The following is an 11806-nucleotide window of genomic DNA, read 5'->3' as shown; positions in this document are numbered from 1 at the left end:
CCCTCCCTCAAGAACCCTTGATAATTTATAAATCATTATTATTTACACTGACCGATGTCTCTCTTCACCCACTTTTCTGTTGTCCATCCCCTGGGAAGGGGTTATATATAGATCATTGTGATTGGTTCCCCCTTTCTCTCCCACCTTCCCCTTCTCCCCCTGGTATCGCTACTCTTATTATTGGTCCTGAGGGATTTATCTGTCCTGGATTCCCTGTGGGTCCAGCTCTTATCTGTACCCATGTACATGCTCTTGTCTAGCCAGATTTGTAAGGTAGAATTGGAGACATGATAGTTGAGGGGGAGGGGAGGGAACATTAAAGAACTAGAGGAAAGTTATATGTTTCATCAGTGCTATACTGCACCCTGACTGGCTCATCTCCTCCCCGTGACCCTTCTGTAAAGGGATGTCCAGTTGCCTACAGATGGGCTTTGGGTCTCCACTCTGCATTCCCCCTCATTCGCAATGATATGAATTTTTGTGAGGGTTTGAATTATGTGTAAACTTGGCTAAGTCATGAGTCTCTTGGCTGATGACACCAGATCATATCACGCAAGTGATTATATCATATAATAAAATGGTGAATAATTATATCATTAAATAACTGCAAAACTATATCATTACATAACTTTGAGACCACTGCAAATCATGACTTAACCAAGTTTATAGATAACCCAAACCCTCACAACATATATGTTGGATATGAGGAATTTCCCCCCGGTTTGGGGCCTGGATCCAGTATGTATATTTGTAAATTATGGCAAAGCTTATTGGTTTTTTTACTTGCTGGAGATTCTGAATCTGGCTAATCATCAGATGGTTCTTGGGACTTGAGTCAGTAATCTGCCATATTGCCGGGCACAATATGTAACTTCCACAACCTGTGAGCCAGCCAATTGGTGTTTTGACAGCCGATCTTAGGTTCCTCAGCATATGCAGCTAGCTATGCGACCAAGGGAAGCCTCCTGCATGACATCTGACTCATGGTCTTGGGATTTACCAGCCACATGAGCCAGTTGATTGAGATAAATCTCTCTCTCTCCTGTCTCTCTGTCTGTGTGTGCACGCTTGTATATACATATATACAGATAAACATACACCCAAAAGAGGTTTCCTTGATGTTGCCTCTCTAAAGAATCCAGCCTAAGAAAATTGTTCACCTAAAAATATAGGTTTCCTATAGTTTTTAGGTTAACTCTATGTTTTCTTCACTTCTTTTTTCTTATTCGTTATCACAATCATTTAAATAGCCTCAACAGGGTTTCCATGATCAGAAATGAGGATTCGATAAAAGTGACTTTCTCTGCAAAACTATCAAGAGATTCCCCAACTTGAAAACTTTACAAAGAAAAATATAGTATAGTAACTGGAGAATTAATTTTAAAATGAGGTAGTAAAAAAATGTACTGTGGGGGGAAAAATGATATAAGCTTTAGGATAGCCTATGTTTCTGTTAGTTTCTCCGATAGAGCTAATTTGTTGTAACAGGTATGTCTGGGTGGTACAAACTCTGTAACCCAGTAAAAATGTGTCAGAGAAAGTGTGCACACACGTACGTGTGTGCGCAAGCATATGCTAAACACCCTTCTATTATGAGAGCCATGAATATTATGCTGCGATGTGAACTAATTGATGGATAGTATAATCACCACTTTAGTGAGTGCTCCAGTACTCTTCAGACTAGAAAGCTTTAAATTTAAATGGAAACCAGAAGGCTAGTACCCAGCCCACAGCTTTTGGTGTTATTATTTCATGTATGAAATACTCAGCAAGTAAGAGAAAGGATTTAACAGATAATAGCTGGAGAGAAGCTGCATGGTAATTACGGCAAGATTGAAGTGGTTGGTAAAATTGCAACCTAACCACGTACAGAGAAGTTTCTGTTTGAAAGATTACACCCTGTTCTTGGCCCAGCATGAGGCAACATTACTATGATCTCTTATCTAAGACCTTAGTTTTAGACAGTGTAGTTTTTTAGTGATTATGTGATTGGGGGTCAGATGGTTGCTATTTAGCCTCTTTGAAAGTACATGAGTTTTCTCATCAGACTGACTCAGGTTCAAATTTAAATTCTGCCCTAAGTTTCAGAAACTTAGTTTATTCATCTATAAAATCAATAGATTGCTATTCATCCTTCCAAGTGGTGATATAGGTGTACTGAGTTTATTAAATAAAAACTGTTTGGAATTTATTGCTTTTGAGTGTTAGCATTGCCTTTCCTTACCCATCTGCTTTCTAACATTCTGCTCTTGGGCCTGAGCCTCAAAATAGGGGTGTCTCCCAGCCTGCAGCATTGGTGGTTTGATGGTAGGATTCCTGCCTTCCATGCGGGCGACCGGCTTTTATTCCTGGCACATGTGTCTCCTGCACAGGCGCACCTGCCTGTAAGTGGAGGATTGTGTGTTACAGTGATGCTGAACAGGTTTCAGAAGCGCTTCCAGATGAAGGTGGACTGAAACAAAACTTTTGTTGATCAATTAAAAAAAAAGCCCAGCCAATGAAATCCTTGTAGATTACAACAGCCTACTACTCCTTAAACTACTGGTGTGTGTGTGTGTCAGGATATATTCCCACCTGGTACTGGCTGCCAAATGCTGTGAGAATGTTCCAGAATTTGGTGAGAGAGGGCACCGTGATCGCCTGACCAAGACTACCTTTTTCATGGAAAGAGTTGATGGCGGAACTATGCTGTGTGTTTGATAACCTCGTCTTGGTCAAGGAAAGATGAGGTAGAGTTTGTCATTTCACAACTAGTATCTGCCTACTAGCTATGAAACAGAGAGTGTCATAATGAACCTACTCGCTACCATTCGAATTCAAGTACTTTTTGACAAGTGACGGGAAAACCAAGGCTGAGTTAGTGGCAATCTCTCCAGGGAGCAGTGGTTTCTAAAGGAGGTGGTTGCTACGAAGCAGCCTATGCAGATGAAGAAATGGGCTTCTCCAAGGCCTCCATCAGGCCCTCACCTCAGATAAATAGTTCACCAAATCTGGCTTTATACATGATGAAGTTTTCAGATGGATGAACAAGCTGAAGCACTCAACGCACTCCTCCCACTTTCGACCATTGACTAGAATCCCAAGCATTACAGATACATTTCTTTAACTCAGACCTCTACTGACAGGTAAGTTTTTTCTTTTCCGATGAACTGATATGAATGGTTGAACCAAGGCCTTTTCGATGACAAAGAGGGATGCTATCACTCTGGATACAAAAATATAGACTAGAGGAACATATGCAGAAGCAAGGGGGATAAGAATGTAGTTGGGGAACATCAACCATCCAGCTTATCTATCCAGTGGATTAAAAGGAAGCCTTGGCAATATTAAAAAATAGAATTTGTCCTGCTCACAATTTGGCAAAAAATTTGAAAGTATAAAAAAGGATACAAAATATGTTAAGCCCACCAGCGAGAATTGACCTATTAGTTCTCACATTGGGTACATTTCATTCTAGTCTTTTCAAGACTAGCTGCTGACACAAAAACTGGGTGTTCCAGCCAGCCCTTATTTGCAAATAACAAGAAAATATGTTGCAAAATAAGGTCACCTGGTTTTCTTTTCTTCATATCCAATTATGCTTGCTTGAGTCGCCAACCATATAATTGCCAAAAAGTGTTCCTTGGCTGTGTCTCTGAGAGAAGTTTGCTCATACAGGCCTGGTAACAGGCTCCTGATGTTCTGCTCTGGCCTCCACTACTCACCCTGTGTGGGGTCTGCTGTTGCTGCCCACGTGACATGCTGCCAACTAATAGTTGGGCAAGTTTCCCTTGGTGTCCAGTGCGGACCATATTCTAACTTTAGAGATGGAATTCTGTGTAACCCTGGACCTTCCCCTCTAAATAATTCTTGGTACAGCTATTTCCAAATTTTCTAGTGGATTGATGAGACCAGACTGTAATTGTTTAAAATAATTTGCTAAAAGTTAGGGGATACGGAAGATATATGTAACACAGAAAGCCATTTACAACAGCTATTTGAAGTGCCCATTCCATGACCTGAACCTCCATAGAGATGGGAATCTTCCCGTCTCACTAAAGTTGAACAGTGTCTCTCTGCCTTGGTTTGGGGAATTTTCCACTATCCAGTGTTAATCCCTTTACCCTAATGATTACAAGTAGAAACATCCCTTCTCTTTGGAGAATGGGAGACCCTAACCCAGCCAACAGAGTCTATCTGGCCCTGGGGACTGACAAGCCAATCATGATAGCTTTGTAGGCCATTCCTCTAAGTCTAGGCTATTGCATCATTAAGTCCTCTGTGAATCTTGTGCTCCAGCTCTCCTCTAATGTCATGTGAGATGCTCGGGACTCTCTTTTCACATACTGCACCTTTTGCAAGGAACTGCTCATAAAAATATCCTAACTTTACAAGAGAACAATGATTTTAAGCCATATGGCCACCAATGTACAGGTTTGGAAAAAAAATGTTCTTTAAAAACCATCTTCAGAGGCATAGTTTTAAATGCAACTATTTTATATATACTAAGCAGAATATTCTAATCGGGATGATCTGCATGTAGATTTATTCAATACGCTTACATTTTGCTCTTGCTTTGCAATCCATAACTTAAAGGGACCACACAGAAGCCAGGGAGAGTCACTCCAAAGATGGTGATACATTGCATGCAAATTTTCCAAAAGCACTTTCAGAAATAAGTCTCTAAGTCAAATCTTCATTTGTGAGCCAACACACATACAGACATGCAAACTCTTTTACATAATTGAGAAACTATTTGCATATAATTTGATAATTTGCCTTTTAAATTTAATTTTTCCAGTATCGGCCAAATTTTTTGTTTTTTAACATTTTATTAGGGGCTCATACAACTCTTATCACAATCCATACATACATCAATTGTGTAAAGCACATTTGTACATTCATGGCCCTCATCATTCTCAAAACATCCACTCTCCACCCAAGCCCCTGGCATCAGGTCCTCATTTTTTCCCCTCCCTCCCCGCTCCCTCATGAACCCTTGATAATTTATAAATTATTATTTTGTCATATCTTGCACTGTCTGACATCTCCCTTCACCCACTTTTCTGTTGTTTGCTCCCAGGGAGGAGGTTATATGTAGATCCTTGTAATCGGTTCCCCCTTTCCAACCCACCCTCCCTCCACCCTCCCAGTATCGCCACTCACACCACTGGTCCTGAAGGGATCATCCGCCCTGGATTCCCTGTGTTTCCAGTTTCTATCTGAACCAGTGTACATCCTCTGGTCTAGCCAGATTTGTAAGGTAGAATTGGGATCATGATAGTGGGGCGGTGGAGGGGCGCTTTGAGTGGGCATCGACTCCGTGGCAGCGCGGGTTCTTAGAGGGAAGGACATGGGGCTACATCTGAGACCAGTGGACCTTGCCCATCTGGACTCTTCTTCTTGAAAAGTCCACTCAAGGGTTATTCATGGCAGATGTGTTCCCAGAATCAGAGACAGCAATTTTACAAATGCTTTATATTTTTTTAACTTTTCATGGCGATTTGGTTGAAAACATTATAGAACAAATTGGTTTTCCATTTAACAACCTGTACAGGTCTTGTTTGGTAGCACTGATTGCAATCCCCATTTGCCCATTTCTCCCAGTGTTTTCGGTTGTCAGGAAGCCCTCGGTTCTATCCCTTCCAGACTTTAGCCCTCAGTCTCCTCGGAGGAGACCAGGTGCTCCTTTCCCTAAGGAGCACGCACCTCCTGGTGGTGTGGTTTACCTTATGGGACTATTTATGGTTTGAAAGTCAAGTCATCGGAGTGAGTTCAGTTCCAGTCCTGAAAAATCGCTAAGGACCATAGTCTCAGAGCTTCTACCAGTCTCTATCAGACCACTTAACTTGGTCATTTTTAGGTTTGTTTCCGTTTTTTCTCCCACTCTATCCAGAAGCTCCTATTCCAATTCCTCTCAGAATCACCAGTAACGAGAGGCAGGCAACCGGTAGTTCTTCTGGTCGCCGAGTGGTGGAGGCTGGCGGTAACATGACCCAGTAGTGCGTTGGACTGTGATTGCCATGTGTATTTTTCATCGTCGCCGTCTTGGCTTCGAGCAGGGAGAGACCGATAGTTGTACCTTTGGGGGTTGCTCACGTGCTTTGAAGACCCCAGTTGGGACTCACCAAAGGAGCCTGTAGAATGTAGTCTTTGTTGGCTATATTACGCCAACACAGTCTTGACCCTGGCGACGATACTGACCTGTTGTCCCTGGAGAGGATGGTCTTGAGTCCCCAGGCCCAGTGACATATTCTATCATGATATTTGGCTATGGATTAGAAGTTTGAGAACTAGCCCCTTTATGTTCTACTATAACTATAAATAGAAATTGTAGCAAATAGAAATACATATGTAGAAATACCCTGTCAAAAATTTAACTCTTTGTGGGTAGAGTTCCATTCTCCCGTGTTCTGTTTGAGTGTCTACTGCAGAATTGTGTATGTCATGTAAGGTAGATTTGGCGACGGAAAGAAAGAAAAAAGGTAAAGGGAGAAAACAATTTCAAAGGTTTATTTCAGAGTTCCCGGGCAAGGTTCATGGGTCCCTAATTGGGGCCAGAGAAGTCGTGCTGCCCTGGAATGAAGGGAATGCAGAGAAAGGGATGGAGAGCATCCTGAGCTCCCAGGTGAGGTTCATGGGTCCTCAGCGGGGGGCCTGAGATGTGGCTAGGTCAGGCCTAGAGGTGAAGAGTTTTATAGCCTGGGTCTGGGGGAGGGAGTAGCTGGGGAACTTTCCATTGCAGCCTGGCTGTCTGCAAGTTCAGGGCTAACCAGCAAAGTTAGCCCTGTTATTTGCAATGGCCAGCCTCCTGCATCTGAGCTGGGAAGACCACCAAAGGGGTGGGGCGGCCTGGTCTTTCGTAGCAGCCTTGAAGTATTTTCACCAGCCCCGAATATCTTTCCACTCTCCTGCCCTGCTAACTCCTGATTCTGCCTGACATGTAATCGTACTTATCTTTGTGGCTTTTAACTCTTGTGCTCCTCCTAATGTCTTCTTGGGACTTGATCTTTTTGTGTTCACTTCCTCTTTATTGTACATTCACTTTCCCTTCACCCAAATTACTATGTGCTTATCCTGTATTTAGTGTGATTTACCCTCTCTTCCCTGCCCATCCCTGGTACCTTCAAAGAATGTCTTTTTCCCTATATAAACCCTTTTTTTGACTTTTTATGCTTGTGGCCTTATCCAATATCTGTCTGCCCTTTTGTGATTGACTAACTTCACGCAGCGTAATGTCCTCTTGGCTGATCCATGTTTTGAAGTGTTTCTCAAGTTCATTGCTATTCTTGACTGCTGTGTAATATTCCACTGTGTATATGTATCTTAATTTGTTTATCCATCCATCTGTTAACGGGCACTTTGGTTTTTTCATCTTTTTGCTACTGTAAATCTTTGATGAGCATGGGTGTCTACATATCTGCTCTTGTCATGGCTCTTATTTCTAAAGATACATACCTGCTAAGTGGAATTGATGGATCATATAGTATTTTTATGTCGATAAGTCCAAAATTATTGCTATCAGTTCATACAGGCACAGGCTTATTCTGAACAAAATATGTTGAAACATTTTGACTGCAGACATACTCTCCAACTTGTTGCAGTCTCCTTCAGGTGCCTTAAAAACATCCAATCGAAACAGTGGCTTCTAAGGGAATCTGCTGGCCAGTTAACTTCAAGGCAGAAAGGTAGCTCAGAACGCTATGGCAACTTCTTTGTGGCGTTCTAGAGAGGTAATATTGATAGATTTTCTAAAAGGATATGGGATGATCATGGGACCTTACTATTAGGAAGAAGTTTAAAAAAAAATCAGACATTGCATTATTGAGAAAAAGGCCAGAAAATTTGAGGCCAAGAATTTTCTTCCATAATAACGTATCTGCTCTTGCATACATTTTTTAAAAAGCCCCCCCCCCCAAAAAAAATGTCACCGCTCATTCTTTAAGAATTCTTGTCCTATGCAAGTTTCTTAGGAAAATCTTACCCTATCCACCCCCCAGCCCTGATCTTACTGGCTTCTTTTTTTTCTCCAAATGCAAAGAACATGGAAAAGGAGCACCGTTTGATTCCTTCAAAGATGCGAAAACTGCTGTCTTACACAGTGTCAATCAAAGGGCAGGGTTAGCAAGATGAAACAGCATCTTCAGAACTGTGTAAATATGTAAATAACTAGTAGCTTCACATTTTGATAATTTTAAGAACGTTTTTTTTTAATTTTAAAGCAGTACTTTCTGACTTTACCTTGTATTTCTGATTTTTAAAGGACATTTTCTGTGCTGTGCCATTTTCTACATTGTGTATGTGTTTTTACACCTCGTCAGCTGCATGTTAGGGTTCCAATCTCTCCACATGCGCACCAGCATTGATGTGTTTTTTTGACCGTTGCTAATGCTGAGGTGGAATGGAATCTAATTGTTTTTTTGATTTTCATCTCTACACTCTAGTGGATATGCCATGGTTATATGTTGAGTGGATAACTGCAAGGTCATCCGTTTGAAGCCACTAGTTGCTCTCTGCAGGAAAAGACAAAGCATTCTACTCTTGTAATGATTTACAGTCTAGGAAACCCACTGGGGCAAGATCTACCCTGTTCTATCTGGTTGCTATGAGTCAGAATCAACCCCATGGTAGTGAGTTTGAATGGCTAATGATCTTAAGAATTTATTTTTGGGGGCATATAATTCAAATATCATTCAATTTAGTAGTCCAACTACATCAAAAACAGTTGTGCAATCATCACCACAATCAGATTTAGAACATTGTCTTCAATTTTGGATTCACCTGGAGCTAATAGCTCCTGATTTCCCCCTAACTTCCCCTGCCATACACCCCAGGATCCATTCACTCCGTTACTGTCTCTATAAATTAACCTATCCTGGATTTCACATACAGAAAAACAATAAAAACCAACCAAACAACAATAACAATAAAACTAACAAGAATAACAAAATAAAAGAGACAGAAAAGAAAGCAGCAGATATTAAAAACCAGAACAAATTTATTATAAGGAAAATCAAATGATAGAGCACTAAATTTTAACCTAACTGCATCTTGTTTGTTGGCTGCTTAAATGTCTTCTTTGGTGATGGGTTAATTCATGTCCTCTGGACATTGTTTAATTGGATTTTTTAATTAAATACTTTTAATGGGGGTTCTTACAGCTCTTATCACAATCCATACATTCATCCATTGTGTCAAGCATATATTTGTACATGTGTTGCCAACATCAATTTCAAAGCATTTTCTTTCCACTTGAGCCTGTTTAATTGGGTTTTGTTGGTGGTGTTTGTGGTAGTCACCTAATCTGGTATCAATTTAAGGATTAAGAGTGTAGGGGTGGAGTCTAGGCTGTCAATTTGGAGATAGCCAATGAAACTTCTGTGGCCATGGCCTTCTCCTGAGAATTCTGGGAAAGCTGATACTTCCTCTTTGGAGGTGGAAGACACCTCTATCTCTCTGCTACTCCCTGAGAGACATTGCAAAAGACAAGCCACATGGATGCAACTAGTCCTTGGAAGCCGGAGAAGTCACAGTGAGACCCCTGCCAGTGCTGAGATGCTTACAATGCCACTGGACCCAAAGACTTTCTACCCACTGGCTTGTGATCATCCTGCATTTGGCTGGTGAGCTATTTAGTTTATTGTGCCAACCTGGCCGATAAACACATGAGGGGTTACTTGAAGGGAGGAGAGATAAATGGCTCAGTGAGCCTTACCTTTCCAGTTCTCAGGTCTCTTGCTTTCTGATGGTTGGACCAGGGTGCCGCTGCCTTAGCCAGTTCCCTGCTTTAGCTGGCAAGGCTCACTTCCTGCAAGACATCCCTGAGGAGAAGCCACATGGACCTACCCCAATGCAGCCCTGGGTGCTGGTGCAGCCGTGTGGAGACCTCTGCCAGTGCTGAGATGTTTGCACATTCACTGACTCAGCTTTCCTCTTGCAGTCGGCATCATTCTGTCTGTTTTGTGAGCTGCAGGAGGACTTTGTGGATTGGTGTTGGACATGCGGGTTAATGGGTTCATGTTGCACTTATGGGCTTGGCAGCAATGGGTTGGATATTTTCTTGATGTGCACTTAACCTTTATATAAAACTCTCTCTTATCCATGAGTTTCTGTGGATTTGTTTCTCTAAAGTACCCAGACTAACACAGCTGGTATTGGACATATGGGCTAATTTCAGACTTAATGGCTTTGGACTGGACTGGGTTGGGATGTTTTCTCAATGTTCAATATCTCTTGTATATAAATCTCTTTCTTTTAAACATATGTGTGTCCATGGATTTGTTTCTCTAGTCTACCCAGACTGACACAGTGTTGAAGTGCTGAAGTTTCCTATAAAGTTTACAGTATTAGTCTATCTAGTTTGTCATTGACAGAATTTTTCTCTCAGTCTGTGACTCCCTTTCTACACTTTTGGTGAAATATTGTTGATGTATCTCAATGTTTAATTTTATGGATATGTCAATCATAAAATTTATAATCTGCTGTCTATGCAATTTTAGATGTGTTTAATACTGAATTTGTGCCATGAATTAGGGCCCTGAAATTTACCCCTGTGTTTTGCTGTGATGATCCTTACTAGTTTTAGGCTTTACAATTATCCATCTGTCTTTGACCCATATCTAGTTTGTTTTGTATTTGAGGAGAGAGGTGAATTCTATTTAATTTGTCTGGTAGCAAACATCAAGCTTTCCAGCACAATTGATTAAAGAGATTATTTCATCTCCATCTGATAGATTTTGATACTTTGCTAAAAATCAGCTGTTTATAAGTGAATGGATTTACTTCTGGATTCTCCCCCCATGGTCTTTAGTCATTGTACCTATCCTAGGCTGTTTTGACTATCATGGTTATATCCAACACCAAACTCACTGCCATCGAGTTGGGGACAAATCAGTGACCCCATAGGACAGAGTAGAACAGCCCTTGTGAATAGCCTTTAAAATCAGAGAATGTCTGGTCTCCCATGTTATTATTTTTCTTTCATAGTACTTTGATTTTCTGAATCTTCTTTCTTTTTTATATAAAGCTGATGATTAGTATTTCCACCTGTTTTAAGGAGGAGGCTGCAACCTGAATCAGAATGACATTATATCTGAGATTGTTTTGGGTAGTTTTGACGTTCTCAAAATGTTGAGTATTCCAGTTCATGAGTATGATATAGTCTTCCATTATGTAAGCATCTTTTGGTTCTTGTAGTAGTGTTTTGTTATTTTCTTTGTATAAGTGTATTGAATGTTTGGTTAGCTTTACTTGTAACTATTTAATATTTGGGGTGTCTATTGTAAATGGGCGGCATAATAGGACACCTGGTTGCATAGGCTTCCTTCCGGCTGTTAACCTCAAGAACAGCAGTTGGAAACCACCAGCCACTCCATGAGAGAAAGATGAGGCTTTTTACTACCTTAAGTAGTTACAGTCTTGGAAACTCACAAGGGCAGTTCTACCCTATAGGGTCCTTATGAATTGGCATCACTTGATGGCAGTCAATTTGATAGGATATTATAAATGGTATTGTTTTTCTGAATTTCTTTTCAAACTTCTTTTTGTTATTATAGAGACATTCAACTGACTTCTATAGGAGTATCTTGTATCCTGTACTTTGCTGAATAAGTTTATTAATTATAGTATTTTACTGTTGTGTCTCTGATTTGCTATGTATAAATTTTTTTTAAATCATTTTATTGGCGGCTCATGGAATCGTTATCACAATCCATACATCCATCCATTGTATCAAGCACATTTGTACATTTGTTGCCATCATCATTCTCAAAACATTTGCTTTCTACTTGAGCCCTTGATATCAGCTCCTCGTTTTCCCCCTCCCTCC

This window comes from Echinops telfairi, unplaced genomic scaffold, assembly GCF_000313985.2.
Source record: "Echinops telfairi isolate 266 unplaced genomic scaffold, ASM31398v2 ScPeMD7_15;HRSCAF=58, whole genome shotgun sequence".
Classification (NCBI taxonomy): domain Eukaryota; kingdom Metazoa; phylum Chordata; class Mammalia; order Afrosoricida; family Tenrecidae; genus Echinops; species Echinops telfairi.
The sequence above is the reverse complement of the archived record's forward strand: the minus strand, read 5'-3'. Positions refer to the sequence as shown.